Genomic DNA, 14021 nt, shown 5'->3' on the forward strand with positions numbered 1-14021 from the left:
TCTGAATGGGTGTTCCTTCAGTCTCTGTTTTAATCTTTGCCTCTCCCTTCCCAGCCAAGGGTATTCTTTTTCCTCATTTAAAGAAGGAGTGAAGCATTCACATTTTGATGATCCGTCTTGAGTTTCGTTTGTTCTAGGGATCTAGGGTAATTCAAGCATTTGGGCTAATAGCCACTTATCAATGAGTGCATACCATGTATGTCTTTCTGTGATTGTGTTAGCTCACTCAGGATGATATTTTCCAGTTCCAACCATTTGCCTACGAATTTCATAAACTCGTTGTTTTTGATAGCTGAGTAATATTCCATTGTGTAGATGTACCACATTTTCTGTATCCATTCCTCTGTTGAAGGGCATCTGGGTTCTTTCCATTTTCTGGCTATTAAAAATAAGGCTGCGATGAACATAGTGGAGCACGTGTCTCTTTTATATGTTGAGGCATCTTTTGGGTATATGCCCAAGAGAGGTATAGCTGGATCCTCAGGCAGTTCAATGTCCAATTTTCTGAGGAACCTCCACACTGATTTCCAGAATGGTTGTACCAGTCTGCGATCCCACCAACAATAAAGGAGTGTTCCTCTTTCTCCACATCCTCGCCAGCATCTGCTGTCACCTGAGTTTTTGATCTTAGCCAATTGCACTGGTGTGAGGTGAAATCTCAGGGTTGTTTTGATTTGCATTTCCCTTATGACTAAAGATGTTGAACATTTCATTAGGTGTTTCTCCGCCATTCGGCATTCCTCAGCTGTGAATTCTTTGTTTAGCTCTGAACCCCATTTTTTAATAGGGTTATTTGTTTCCCTGCGGTCTAACTTCTTGAGTTCTTTGTATATTTTGGATATAAGGCCTCTATCTGTTGTAGGATTGGTAAAGATCTTTTCCCAATCTGTTGGTTGCCGGTTTGTCCTAACCACAGTGTCCTTTGCCTTACAGAAGCTTTGCAGTTTTATGAGATCCCATTTGTCGATTCTTGATCTTAGAGCATAAGCCATTGGTGTTTTGTTCAGGAAATTTTTTCCAGTGCCCATGTGTTCCAGAGGCTTCCCTAGTTTTTCTTCTATTAGTTTGAGTGTGTCTGGTTTGATGTGGAGGTCCTTGATCCACTTGGACTTAAGCTTTGTACAGGGTGATAAGGATGGATCGATCTGCATTCTTCTACATGTTGCCCTCCAGTTGAACCAGCACCATTTGCTGAAAATGCTATCTTTTTTCCATTGGATGGTTTTGGCTCCTTTGTCAAAAATCAAGTGACCATAGGTGTGTGGGTTCATTTCTGGGTCTTCAATTCTATTCCATTGGTCTATCTGTCTGTCTCTGTACCAATACCATGCAGTTTTTATCACTATTGCTCTGTAAAACTGCTTGAGTTCAGGGATAGTGATTCCCCCTGAAGTCCTTTTATTGTTGAGGATAGCTTTAGCTATCCTGGGTTCTTTGTTATTCCAGATGAATTTGCAAATTGTTCTGTCTAACTCTTTGAAGAATTGGATTGGTATTTTGATGGGGATTGCATTGAATCTGTAGATCGCTTTTGGTAAAATGGCCATTTTTACCATATTAATCCTGCCAATCCATGAGCATGGGAGATCTTTCCATCTTCTGAGGTCTTCTTCAATTTCTTTCCTCAGTGTCTTGAAGTTCTTATTGTACAGATCTTTTACTTGCTTGGTTAAAGTCACACCGAGGTACTTTATATTATTTGGGTCTATTATGAAGGGTGTCGTTTCCCTAATTTCTTTCTCGGCTTGTTTCTCTTTTGTATAGAGGAAGGCAACTGATTTATTTGAGTTAATTTTATACCCAGCCACATTGCTGAAGTTGTTTATCAGCTTTAGTAGTTCTCTGGTGGAACTTTTGGGATCACTTAAATATACTATCATGTCATCTGCAAATAGTGATATTTTGACCTCTTCTTTTCCGATCTGTATCCCTTTGATCTCATTTTGTTGTCTGATTGCTCTGGCTAGAACTTCAAGAACTATATTGAATAAGTAGGGAGAGAGTGGGCAGCCTTGTCTAGTCCCTGATTTTAGTGGGATTGCTTCAAGTTTCTCTCCATTTAGTTTAATGTTAGCAACTGGTTTGCTGTATATGGCTTTTACTATGTTTAGGTATGGGCCTTGAATTCCTATTCTTTCCAGGACTTTTATCATGAAGGGGTGTTGAATTTTGTCAAATGCTTTCTCAGCATCTAATGAAATGATCATGTGGTTCTGTTCTTTCAGTTTGTTTATATAATGGATCACGTTGATGGTTTTCCGTATATTAAACCATCCCTGCATGCCTGGGATGAAGCCTACTTGATCATGGTGGATGATTGTTTTGATGTGCTCTTGAATTCGGTTTGCCAGAATTTTATTGAGTATTTTTGCGTCGATATTCATAAGGGAAATTGGTCTGAAGTTCTCTTTCTTTGTTGTGTCTTTGTGTGGTTTAGGTATAAGAGTAATTGTGGCTTCGTAGAAGGAATTCGGTAGGGCTCCATCTCTTTCAATTTTGTGGAATAGTTTGGATAATATTGGTATGAGGTCTTCTATGAAGGTTTGATAGAATTCTCCACTAAACCCGTCTGGACTTGGGCTCTTTTTGGTTGGGAGACCTTTAATGACTGCTTCTATTTCCTTAGGAGTTATGGGGTTGTTTAACTGGTTTATCTGTTCCTGATTTAACTTCGATACCTGGTATCTGTCTAGGAAATTGTCCATTTCCTGAAGATTTTCAAATTTTGTTGAGTATAGGTTTTTATAGTAAGATCTGATGATTTTTTGAATTTCCTCTGAATCTGTAGTTATGTCTCCCTTTTCATTTCTGATTTTGTTAATTTGGACACACTCTCTGTGTCCTCTCGTTAGTCTGGCTAAGGGTTTATCTATCTTGTTGATTTTCTCAAAGAACCAACTTTTGGTTCTGTTGATTCTTTCTATGGTCATTTTTGTTTCTACTTGGTTGATTTCAGCTCTGAGTTTGATTATTTCCTGCCTTCTACTCCTCCTGGGTGTATTTGCTTCTTTTTGTTCTAGAGCTTTTAGGTGTGCTGTCAAGCTGCTGACATATGCTCTTTCCTGTTTCTTTCTGCAGGCACTCAGCGCTATGAGTTTTCCTCTTAGCACAGCTTTCATTGAGTCCCATAAGTTTGAGTATGTTGTATCTTCATTTTCATTAAATTCTAAAAAGTTTTTAATTTCTTTCTTTATTTCTTCCTTGACCAGGTTATCATTGAGTAGAGCATTGTTCAATTTCCACGTATATGTGGGCATTCTTCCCTTATTGTTATTGAAGACCAGTTTTAGGCCGTGGTGGTCCGATAGCACGCATGGGATTATTTCTATCTTTCTGTACCTGTTGAGGCCCGTTTTTTGACCAATTATATGGTCAGTTTTGGAGAAAGTACCATGAGGAGCTGAGAAGAATGTATATCCTTTTGCTTTAGGATAGAATGTTCTATAAATATCCGTTAAGTCCATTTGGCTCATGACTTCTCTTAGTCTGTCTACATCACTGTTTAATTTCTGTTTCCATGATCTGTCCATTGATGAGAGTGGGGTGTTGAAATCTCCCACTATTATTGTGTGAGGTGCAATGTGTGTTTTGAGCTTTAGTAAGGTTTCTTTTACGTATGTAGGTGCCCTTGTATTTGGGGCGTAGATATTTAGGATTGAGAGTTCATCTTGGTTGATTTTTCCTTTGATAAATATGAAGTGTCCTTCCTTATCTTTTTTGATGACTTTTAGTTGGAAATTGATTTTATTTGATATTAGAATGGCTACTCCAGCTTGCTTCTTCTGACCATTTGCTTGGAAAGTTGTTTTCCAGCCTTTCACTCTGAGGTAGTGTCTGTCTTTGTCTCTGAGGTATGTTTCCTGTAGGCAGCAGAATGCAGGGTCCTCGTTGCGTATCCAGTTTGTTAATCTATGTCTTTTTATTGGGGAGTTGAGGCCATTGATATTGAGAGATATTAAGGAATAGTGATTATTGCTTCCCGTTATATTCATATTTGGATGTGAGGTTATGTTTGTGTGCTTTCATTCTCTTTGTTTTGTTGCCAAGACGATTAGTTTCTTGCTTCTTCTAGGGTATAGCTTGCCTCCTTATGTTGGGCTTTACCATTTATTATCCTTTGTAGTGCTGGATTTGTAGAAAGATATTGTGTAAATTTGGTTTTGTCATGGAATATCTTGGTTTCTCCATCAATGTTAATTGAGAGTTTTGCTGGATACAGTAATCTGGGCTGGCATTTGTGTTCTCTTAGGGTCTGTATAACATCAGTCCAGGATCTTCTGGCCTTCATAGTTTCTGGCGAGAAGTCTGGTGTGATTCTGATAGGTCTCCCTTTATATGTTACTTGACCTTTTTCCCTTACTGCTTTTAATATTCTTTCTTTATTTTGTGCGTTTGGTGTTTTGACAATTATGTGACGGTAGGTGTTTCTTTTCTGGTCCAATCTATTTGGAGTTCTGTAGGCTTCTTGTATGTCTATGGGTATCTCTTTTTTTAGGTTAGGGAAGTTTTCTTCTATGATTTTGTTGAAGATATTTACTGGTCCTTTGAGCTGGGAGTCTTCACTCTCTTCTATACCTATTATCCTTAGGTTTGATCTTCTCATTGAGTCCTGGATTTCCTGTATGTTTTGGACCAGTAGCTTTTTCCGCTTTACATTATCTTTGACAGTTTATCAATGATTTCTATGGAATCTTCTGCTCCTGAGATTCTCTCTTCCATCTCTTGTATTCTGTTGGTGAAGCTTGTATCTACAGCTCCTTGTCTCTTCTTTTGGTTTTCTATATCCAGGGTTGTTTCCATGTGTTCTTTCTTGATTGCTTCTATTTCCATTTTTAATTCCTTCAACTGTTTGATTGTGTTTTCCTGGAATTTTTTCAGGGATTTTTGCGATTCCTCTCTGTAGGCTTCTACTTGTTTATTAATGTTTTCCTGTGCTTCCCTAAGTGTGTTCAGGTCTTTCTTGAAGTCCTCCAGCATCATGATCAAATATGATTTTGAAACTAGATCTTGCTTTTCTGGTGTGTTTGGATATTCCATGTTTGTTTTGGTGGGAGAATTGGGCTCCGATGATGCCATGTAGTCTTGGTTTCTGTTGCTTGGGTTCCTGCGCTTGCCTCTCGCCATCAGATTATCTCTAGTGTTACTTTGTTCTGCTATTTCTGACAGTGGCTAGACTGTCCTATAAGCCTGTGTGTCAGGAGTGCTGTAGACCTGTTTTCCTCTCTTTCAGTCAGTTATGGGGACAGAGTGTTCTGCTTTCGGGCGTGTAGTTTTTCCTCTCTACAGGTCTTCAGCTGTTCCTGTGGGCCTGTGTCTTGAGTTCACCAGGCAGCTTTCTTGCAGCAGAAAATTTGGTCTTACCTGTGGTCCCGAGGCTCAGGTTTGCTCGTGGGGTGCTGCCCAGGGGCTCTCTGCAGCGGCAGCAACCAGGAAGACCTGTGCCGCCCCTTCCGGGAGCTTCAGTGCACCAGGGTTCCAGATGGTCTTTGGCTTTTTCCTCTGGCGTCCGAGATGTGTGTGCAGGGAGCAGTCTCTTCTGGTTTCCCAGGCCTGTCTGCCTCTCTGAAGGTTTAGCTCTCCCTCCCACGGGATTTGGGTGCAGAGAACTGTTTATCCGGTCTGTTTCCTTCAGGTTCCGGCGGTGTCTCTGGCAGGGGTCCTGCCGCTCCCCCACGGGAGCCCAGAGGCCTTATACAGTTTCCTCTTGGGCCAGGGATGTGGGCAGGGGTGAGCAGTGTTGGTGGTCTCTTCCGCTCTGCAGCCTCAGGAGTGCCCACCTGACCAGGCGGTTGGGTCTCTCTCTCACCGGGTCTGGGAGCAGAGAGCTGCTGCGGGCCGGGATCCGCGGGTGTGGGACTTCTGGTAAACACAGAACGTGACCGGTCCTAGAGAAATTCTGCTTCCGTGTGTCCCAAGCTCACCAGGCAGCTTTCTTGCAGCAGAAAAGTTGGTCTTACCTGTGGTCCCGAGGCTCAGGTTCGCTCGTGGGGTGCTGCCCAGGGGCTCTCTGCAGCGGCAGCAACCAGGAAGACCTGTGCCGCCCCTTCCGGGAGCTTCAGTGCACCAGGGTTCCACATGGTCTTTGGCTTTTTCCTCTGGCGTCTGAGATGTGTGTGCAGGGAGCAGTCTCTTCTGGTTTCCCAGGCTTGTCTGCCTCTCTGAAGGTTTAGCTCTCCCTCCCACGGGATTTGGGTGCAGAGAACTGTTTATCCGGTCTGTTTCCCTCAGGTTCCGGCGGTGTCTCAGGCACAGGGGTCCTGCCGCTCCTGGGCCCTCCCCCACGGGAGCCCAGAGGCCTTATACAGTTTCCTCTTGGGCCAGGGATGTGGGCAGGGGTGAGCAGTGTTGGTGGTCTCTTCCGCTCTGCAGCCTCAGGAGTGCCCACCTGACCAGGCGGTTGGGTCTCTCTCTCACCGGGTCTGGGAGCAGTCTTATTTGCATTTCAAATGTTATTCCATTCCCAGTTTCTGGGCCGAAATCCCCCTATAGTATACAAAAGGAGCCTAAATATTTTGCCAGGGAATTTCTACAACTCAAAAACACACTCAGGAAAGAGGTTGGATAGAAATTTAACTTTAAAAAAAATCAGTAGCATTCTTATGGCCCGACAAGGAAATAAGGAAAACAACAACTTTCACAATAGCCATGAACAATATAACATACCTTGGTGTGATTCTAACCAAACAAGTATAAGACCAGTATGACAAGGACTTCATGTCTTTTAAGACCTGGAACTGACATAAACTAATATTACAGCTCCTTGCACCCAAATTCCATGGGGGAGAGAGCTGGGCCCTCAGAAGTGAGAACCCAGAGGAGACAAATACTTTCTGCCCACATTCCTGAACTGAGAGGAAATCACCTAATGCCATCTCTACCCCCTAGGCACAGGAATCTAGGAGAAGTCAGGGGCTGGAGCCTACACCTAGAGTTGAAAGTCAATCTTCAGGAGTGCCTACACACCTGAGAGCAGATGTAAGACAAACTTATCTGCTCCAAGTGACCTGCCTGGTGTCCCCAGGACACACAAAGGCGAAGTCCTCTGGGACAGGACACTTCCGGTTTCTGTCTGTGCTGGGAACTGAACTGAACCAATTCTACAGCTCCCTGTACCCAAATCCCCAGGGGGGAAAGCTGAACTCCCAGAAGTGAAGACACTCCTGAGACCTCAGGTCAGACCGCTGTTTCTGCCAACCCTTGCCCACATCCCTGGCCTCTGAGGAAACTGCATAGTGCCTCTGGATACAGGATCATAGGAGCAGTCAGCAGCAGGAACAGGCTGGTTTCTGCCTCAGCCAGGAAGTGAACAAAACTGAACTAGAACCACAGCTACCTGCACCCATATCCCATGGGGGAGAGAGCTGGACCCTTAGAAATGTGGACACTCCTGAGAACCCAGAGGAGACAAGTACTTTCTGCCCATATTCTTGAACCAAGAAGGAATCTCATAGTGCCATATGTGCCCTCTGGTCACAGGAGCAGGACCCTTCAGGTTTCTGCCTGCAGCAAGAGTTGAAAGCCAGTCTTCAGGCGTGCCTACAAAATTGAGAACAGAGTTCTCTGTTCCCAGATCCAACTGTAAGAAAACAGGTGTACAAGAGTTTTGACACAGAGGCCTACAGGAGGGTCAAGCCACTGTTAGAGTCAGCAAGAGAAGTTAACACCAGAGACAAGGAGATGGTCAGAGGCAAGTACAGGAACCTAAGCAACAGAAACCAAAACTACATGGCATCAACAGAGCTCAGTTCCACATCAAAGCAAACACTGGATATCCAAACACACAAGAAAAGCAATATTTAGATTTAAAATCACATTTTATCATGATGATGGAGGAATTTAAGAAGGTCATAAATAACTCCCTTAAGGAAATATAGGGCAACATAAGTAAACAACTAGAAGTCTTTAAATAGGAAACACAAAAATCACTTTTTTTCTTCCTTTTTTGTTTTTTTGTTTGTTTGTTTGTTTTTATGGATTTTTTTCCTCCATCTTTATTAACTTGGGTATTTCTTATTTACATTTCAAATGTTATTCCTTTTTGCGGTTTCCAGGCCAACATACATCTAACTCTTCCCCCTCCCCTTCTAGATGGGTGTTTCCCTCCCCATCCTACCCCATTACCACCCTCCCTCCAGCAATCACCTTCTCTGGGGATTCAGCCTTGGCAGGACCAAGGGCTTCCCCTTCCACTGGTGCTTTTCCTAGGCTATTCATTGCTACCTATGCAGTTGGAGCCCAGGGTCAGTCCATATATAGTCTTTGGGTGGTGGCTTAGTCCTTGGAAGCTCTGGTTGGTTGGAATTGTTGTTCATATGGGGTCTCAAGCCACTTCAAACTCTTTCAGTCCTTTCTCTGATTCCTTCAATGGGGGTCCCGTTCTCAGTTCAGTGGTTTGCTGCTGGCATTCACCTATGTATTGGCTGTATTCTGGCTGTGTCTCTCAGGCAAGATCTATATCCAATTCCTGTCAGCCTGGATTTCTTTGCTTCATCCATCTTATCTAGTTTGGTGGCTGTATATGTATGGGCCACATGTGGGGCAGGCTCTGAATGGGTGTTCCTTCTGTGTCTGTTTTAATTTTTGCCTCTCTATTCCCTGCCAAGACTATTCTTGTTCCCCTTATAAAGAAGGAGTGAAACATTCACATTTTGGTCATCCTTCTTGAGTTTCGTTTGTTCTGTGCATCTAGGGTAATTCGAGTATTTGGGTTAATAGCCACTTATCAATGAGTGCATACCATGTGTGTTTTTCTGTGATTGGGTTACCTCACTCAGGATGATATTTTACAGTTCCATCCATTTGCCTATGAATTTCATAAAGTCATTGTTTTTGATAGGTGAATAATATTCCATTGTGTAGATGTACCACATTTTCTGTATCCATTCCTCTGTTGAATGGCATCTGGGTTCTTTCCAGCTTCTGGCTATTATAAATAAGGCTGCTATGAACATAGTGGAGCAAGTTTCTTTGTTATATGTTGGGGCATCTTTTGGGTATATGTCCAAGAGAGGTATAGCTGGGTCCACAGGTAGTTCAATGTCCAATTTTCTGAGGGACCTCCAGACTGATTTCCATAATCGTTGTACCAGTCTGCAATCCCACCAACAATTCCACTTTCTCCACATCCTCGCCAGCATCTGCTGTCACCTAAGTTTTTGATCTTAGCCATTCTGACTGGTGTGAGGTGGAATCTCAGGGATGTTTTTATTTGCATTTCCCTTATGACTAAAGATATTGAACATTTCTTTAGGCGTGTCTCAGCCATTTGGCATTCATCAGCTCTGAAATCTATGTTTACCTCTGAACCCCATTTTTTAATAGTGTTATTTGTCTCCCTGCAGGCTATCTTCATGAGCTCTTTGTATATTTTAGATATAACCCCTCTGGCAGTAAAATCTTTTCCCAATCTGTTGGTTGCCGTTTTGTCCTGACAACAGTGTCCTTTGCCTTACAGAATCTTTGCAGTTTTATGAGATCCCATTTGTTGATTCCTGATCTTAGAGCATAAGACATTGGTGTTTTGTTCAGGAAATTTTCTCCAGTGCCCATGTGTTCGAGATTCTTCCCCACTTTTTCTTCTATTACTTTGAATGTATCTGATTTTATGTGGAGGTTCTCGATCCACTTGGACTTAAGCTTTGTATAGGGTGATAAAAATAGATTGATCTGCATTCCTCTACAAGCTGACCTCCAGTTGAACCAGCACCATTTCCTGAAAATGCTATCTTTTTTTCCATTGGATGATTTTGGCTCCTTTGTCAAAACTCAAGTGACCATAAGTGTGTGGGTTCATTTCTGGGTCTTCAATTCTATTCCATTGGTCTATCTGCCTGTCCCTGTACTAGTACCATACAGTTTTTATCACTATTGCTCTGTAATACTGCTTAAGTTCTGGGATAGTGATTCCCCTAGAAGTCTTTTTATTGTTGAGGATAGTTTTAGCTATCCTGGGTTTTTTGTTATTCCAGATGAATTTGTAAATTGTTCTGTCTAACCCTATGAAGAATTTGGTTGGAATTTTGATGGGGATTGCATTGAATCTGTAGAACGCTTTTGGTAAAATGGCCATTTTTTCAAAATTAGTCCTGCCAATCCATGAGCATCATGAGCATGGGAGATCTTTCCATCTGCTGAGATCTTCTACAATTTCTTTCTATAGAGGCTGGAAGTTCTTATCATACAGATCTTTCATTTGCTTGGTTAAAGTCACACCGAGATATTTTATATTATTTGGGACTATTATGAAGGGTGTCATTTCCCTAATATCTTTCTCGTCTTGTTTCTCTTTTGTGTAGAGGAAGGCTACTGATTTCTTTGAGTTAATTTTATACCCAGCCACTTTGCTGAAAGTGTTTATCAGCTTTAGTAGTTCTCTGGTGTAACTTTTGGGATCACTTAAGTATACAATCATATCATCTGTAAATAGTGATATTTGGACTTCTTCCTTTCCAATCTGTATCCCTTTGATCACCATTTGTTCTCTGTTCTGGCTAGGACTTTGAGAACTATATTGAATAAGTAGGGAGAGAGTGGGCAGCCTTGTCTAGTCCCTGATTTTAGTGGAATTGCTTCAAGTTTCTATCTATTTAGTTTATTATTAGCTACTGGTTTGCTGTATACGGCTTTTACTATGTTTAGGTATGGGCCTTGAAATCCTATTCTTTCCAGGGCTTTTATCATGAAGGGGTGTTGAATTTTGTCCAATGCTTTCTCAGCATCTAAGGAAATGATCATGTGGTTTTTATCTTTCAGTTTGCTTATATAGTGGATTATATTGATGGTTTTCAGTATATTAAACCATCCCTGCTTGCCTGGGATGAAACCTACTTGATCATGGTGAATGATTGTTTTGATGCGCTCTTGGATTCGTTTTGCCAGAATTTTATTGAGTATTTTTTCATCGATATTCATAAGGGAAATTGTTCTGAAGATGTCTTTCTTTGTTGGGTCTTTGTGTGGTTTAGTTATAAGAGTAATTATGGCTTCACAGAAGGAATTCAGTAGCGCTCCATCTGTTTCAATTTCATGGAATAGTTTGGATAGTATTGGTATGAAGGTCTGATAGAATTCTGTACCAAACCCATCTGGACTTGGGCTCTTTTTGGTTGTGAGACTTTTATTGAATGTTTCTATTTCTTTAGGAGTTATGGGGTTGTTTAAGTGGTGTATTTGTTCCTGATTTAACTTTGGTACTTGGTATCTGTCTAGGAAATTGTCCATTTCCTCCAGATTTTCAAGTTTTGTTGAACATAGGCTTTTTAGTAGAATCTGATGATTTTTTGAATTTCCTCTGGCTCTGTTGTTATGTCTCCCTTTTCATTTCTGATTTTGTTAATTTTGACGCACTCTCTGTGTCCTCTGGTTAGTCTGGCTAAGGGTTAATCTTGTTGATTTTCTCAAAGAACCAGTTTTTGATTCTGTTGATTCTTTGTGTAGTCCTTTTTGTTTCTACTTGGTTGATTTTAGCTATGGGTTTGATTATTTCCTGCCTTCTACTCCTCTTGAGTGTGTTTGCTTCTTTTTGTTCTAGAGCTTTTAGGTGTGCTGTCAAGCTGGTGACATATGCTCTTTCCTGTTTCCTTCTTCATGCACTCAGAGCTATGAGTTTTCCTCTTAGCACAGCTTTCATTGTGTCCCATAAGTTTGGGTATGTTGTGCTTTCATTTTCATTAAATTCTAAGAAATCTTCAATATCTTTATTCCTTCCTTGACCAGATTATAATTGAGTAGAGCATTGTTCAACTTCCATGTATATTTGGGCATTCTTCCCTTATTGTTATTGAAGACCAGCATTAACCTGTGGTGGTCTGATAGCACGCATGGGATTATTTCTATCTTTCTGTATCTGTTGAGGCCTGTTTTGTGCTCTACTACATGGTCAATCTTAGAGAAAGTACCATGAGATGGTGCTAAGAAGGTATACTCTTTTGTTTTAGGATAGAATGTTCTATAAATATCTGTTAAGTCCATTTGGTTCATGACTTTTCTTAGTCTGTCGATGTCCCTGTTTAACTTCTGTTTCCATGATTTGTTTATTGATGAGAGTGGGGTGTTGAAATCTCCTACTATTATTTTGTGAGGTGCAATGTGTGCTTTTAGCTTTAGTAAGGTTTCTTTTATCTATGTAGGTTCCCTTGTATTTGGAGCATAGATATTTAGGATTGAGTGTTCATCCTGGTGGATTTTTTCTTTGATGAATATAAAGTGTCCTTCCTTATCTTTTTTTATGACTTTTGGTTGAAAATCCATTTTACTCGATATTAGAATGGCTACTCCAGCTTGCTTCTTCAGACCATTTGCTTGGAAAGCTGTTTTCCAGCCTTTTACTGTGAGATAGTGTCTGTCGTTGTCTCTGAGGTGTGTTTCCTGTAGGCAGCAAAATATTGGGTCTTCATTGCATATCCAGTTCATTTATCTCTGTCTTTTTATTGGGGAACTGAGTCCATTGATACTGAGAGATATTAAGGAATAGTGATTGTTGCTTCCTGTTATATTCATGTTTGGATGTTAGGTTATGTTTGTGCTTGTCTTCTCTTTGTTTTGTTGCAAAACAGTTAGTTCCTTGCTTTTTCTAGGGTGTAGCTTGCCTCTTTGTGTTGGGCTTTACTATTTATTAACCTTTATAGGGCTTGATTTGTAGAAATATATTGTGTAAATTTGGTTTTGCCATGGAATATCTTGGTTTCTCCATCTATGTAAATTGAGAGTTTTGCTCAATACAGCAACCTGGGCTGACATTTCTGTTCTCTTAGGGTCTGTATGACATCTGTCCTTGATCTTCTGGCTTTCATAGTCTCTGGTGAGAAGTCTGGTATAAGTCTGATAGGTCTGCCTTTATATGTTACTTGACCTTTTCCCCGTACTGCTTTTAATATTCTTTCTTTGTTTTGTGCGTTTGGTGTTTTGACTATTATGTGACAGGAAGAGTTTCTTTTCTGGTCCAATTTATTTGGAGTTCTGTAGGCTTCTTGTACGCTTATGGGCAGCTCTTTCTTTAGGTTAGAGACGTTTTCTTCTATAATTTTGTTGAAGATATTACTGGTCCTTTGATTTGGGAGTCGTCACTCTCTTCTATACCTATTATCCTTAGGTTTGGTCTTCTCTGTGTCCTGGATTTCCTGTATGTTTTGGGCCGGTAGATTTTTCTGTTTTACATTATCTTTGACAGTTGTGTCGATGATTTCTCTGGCATCTTCTGCTCCTGAGATTCCCTCTTCTATCTCTTGCATTCTGTTGGTGATGCTTGTAGTCACTTGGTCTTTAAAAAAGGAATTAAAATCATTCAATGGGAAAAAGATAGCATTATCAGTAAGTGGTGCTGGATCAACTGGAGCTCAGCCTGTAGAAGAATGCAAATTAATCCATTCTTATCACCCTCTACAAAGCTTACAACCAAGTGAATCAAGGACCTCGATATCAAACTTATAGAAGAAAATGTGGGAAAGTTTGATCACATAGGAAGTGGGGAAATTTTCCTGAACAAAGTCCAAGAGGATCAAGAACCTCCACATAAAACCAAATACACTCAGACTAATAAAAGAAAAAGTGGGGAAGAGTTTCCAACAAATGGGCACTGGGAAAAATTTCCTGAACAGAACATCAATGGCTTATGCTCTAAGACGAAGAATCAACAATTGGGACCTCATAAAACTGCACAGCTTCTGTAAGGCAAAAGACACTATCATTAGGACAAAATGGCAACCAACAGACTGAGAAAAATCTTTACCAATCTTACATCTAGTAGAGGGCTAACATCCAAAATATACAAAGAACTCAAGAAGTTAGACTCCAGATAACCTAATAATCCTATTAAAAATGTTACAATGCTAAACAAAGAATTCCCATCTGAGGAATAGCAGATGGCTGAGAAGTACCTAAAGAAATACTCAGTATCCTTAGTAATCAGGGAAATTCAAATCTAAAGTACCCTGAGATTCCACCTCAAACGAATCATAATGGCTAAGAACAAAATCTCAGGTGACAACAGATGCAGTTGAGGTTGTGGAGAAAGGGGAACACTC

The sequence above is a fragment of the Rattus norvegicus genome, chromosome X (genome assembly GCF_036323735.1).
Source record: "Rattus norvegicus strain BN/NHsdMcwi chromosome X, GRCr8, whole genome shotgun sequence".
NCBI lineage: Eukaryota > Metazoa > Chordata > Mammalia > Rodentia > Muridae > Rattus > Rattus norvegicus.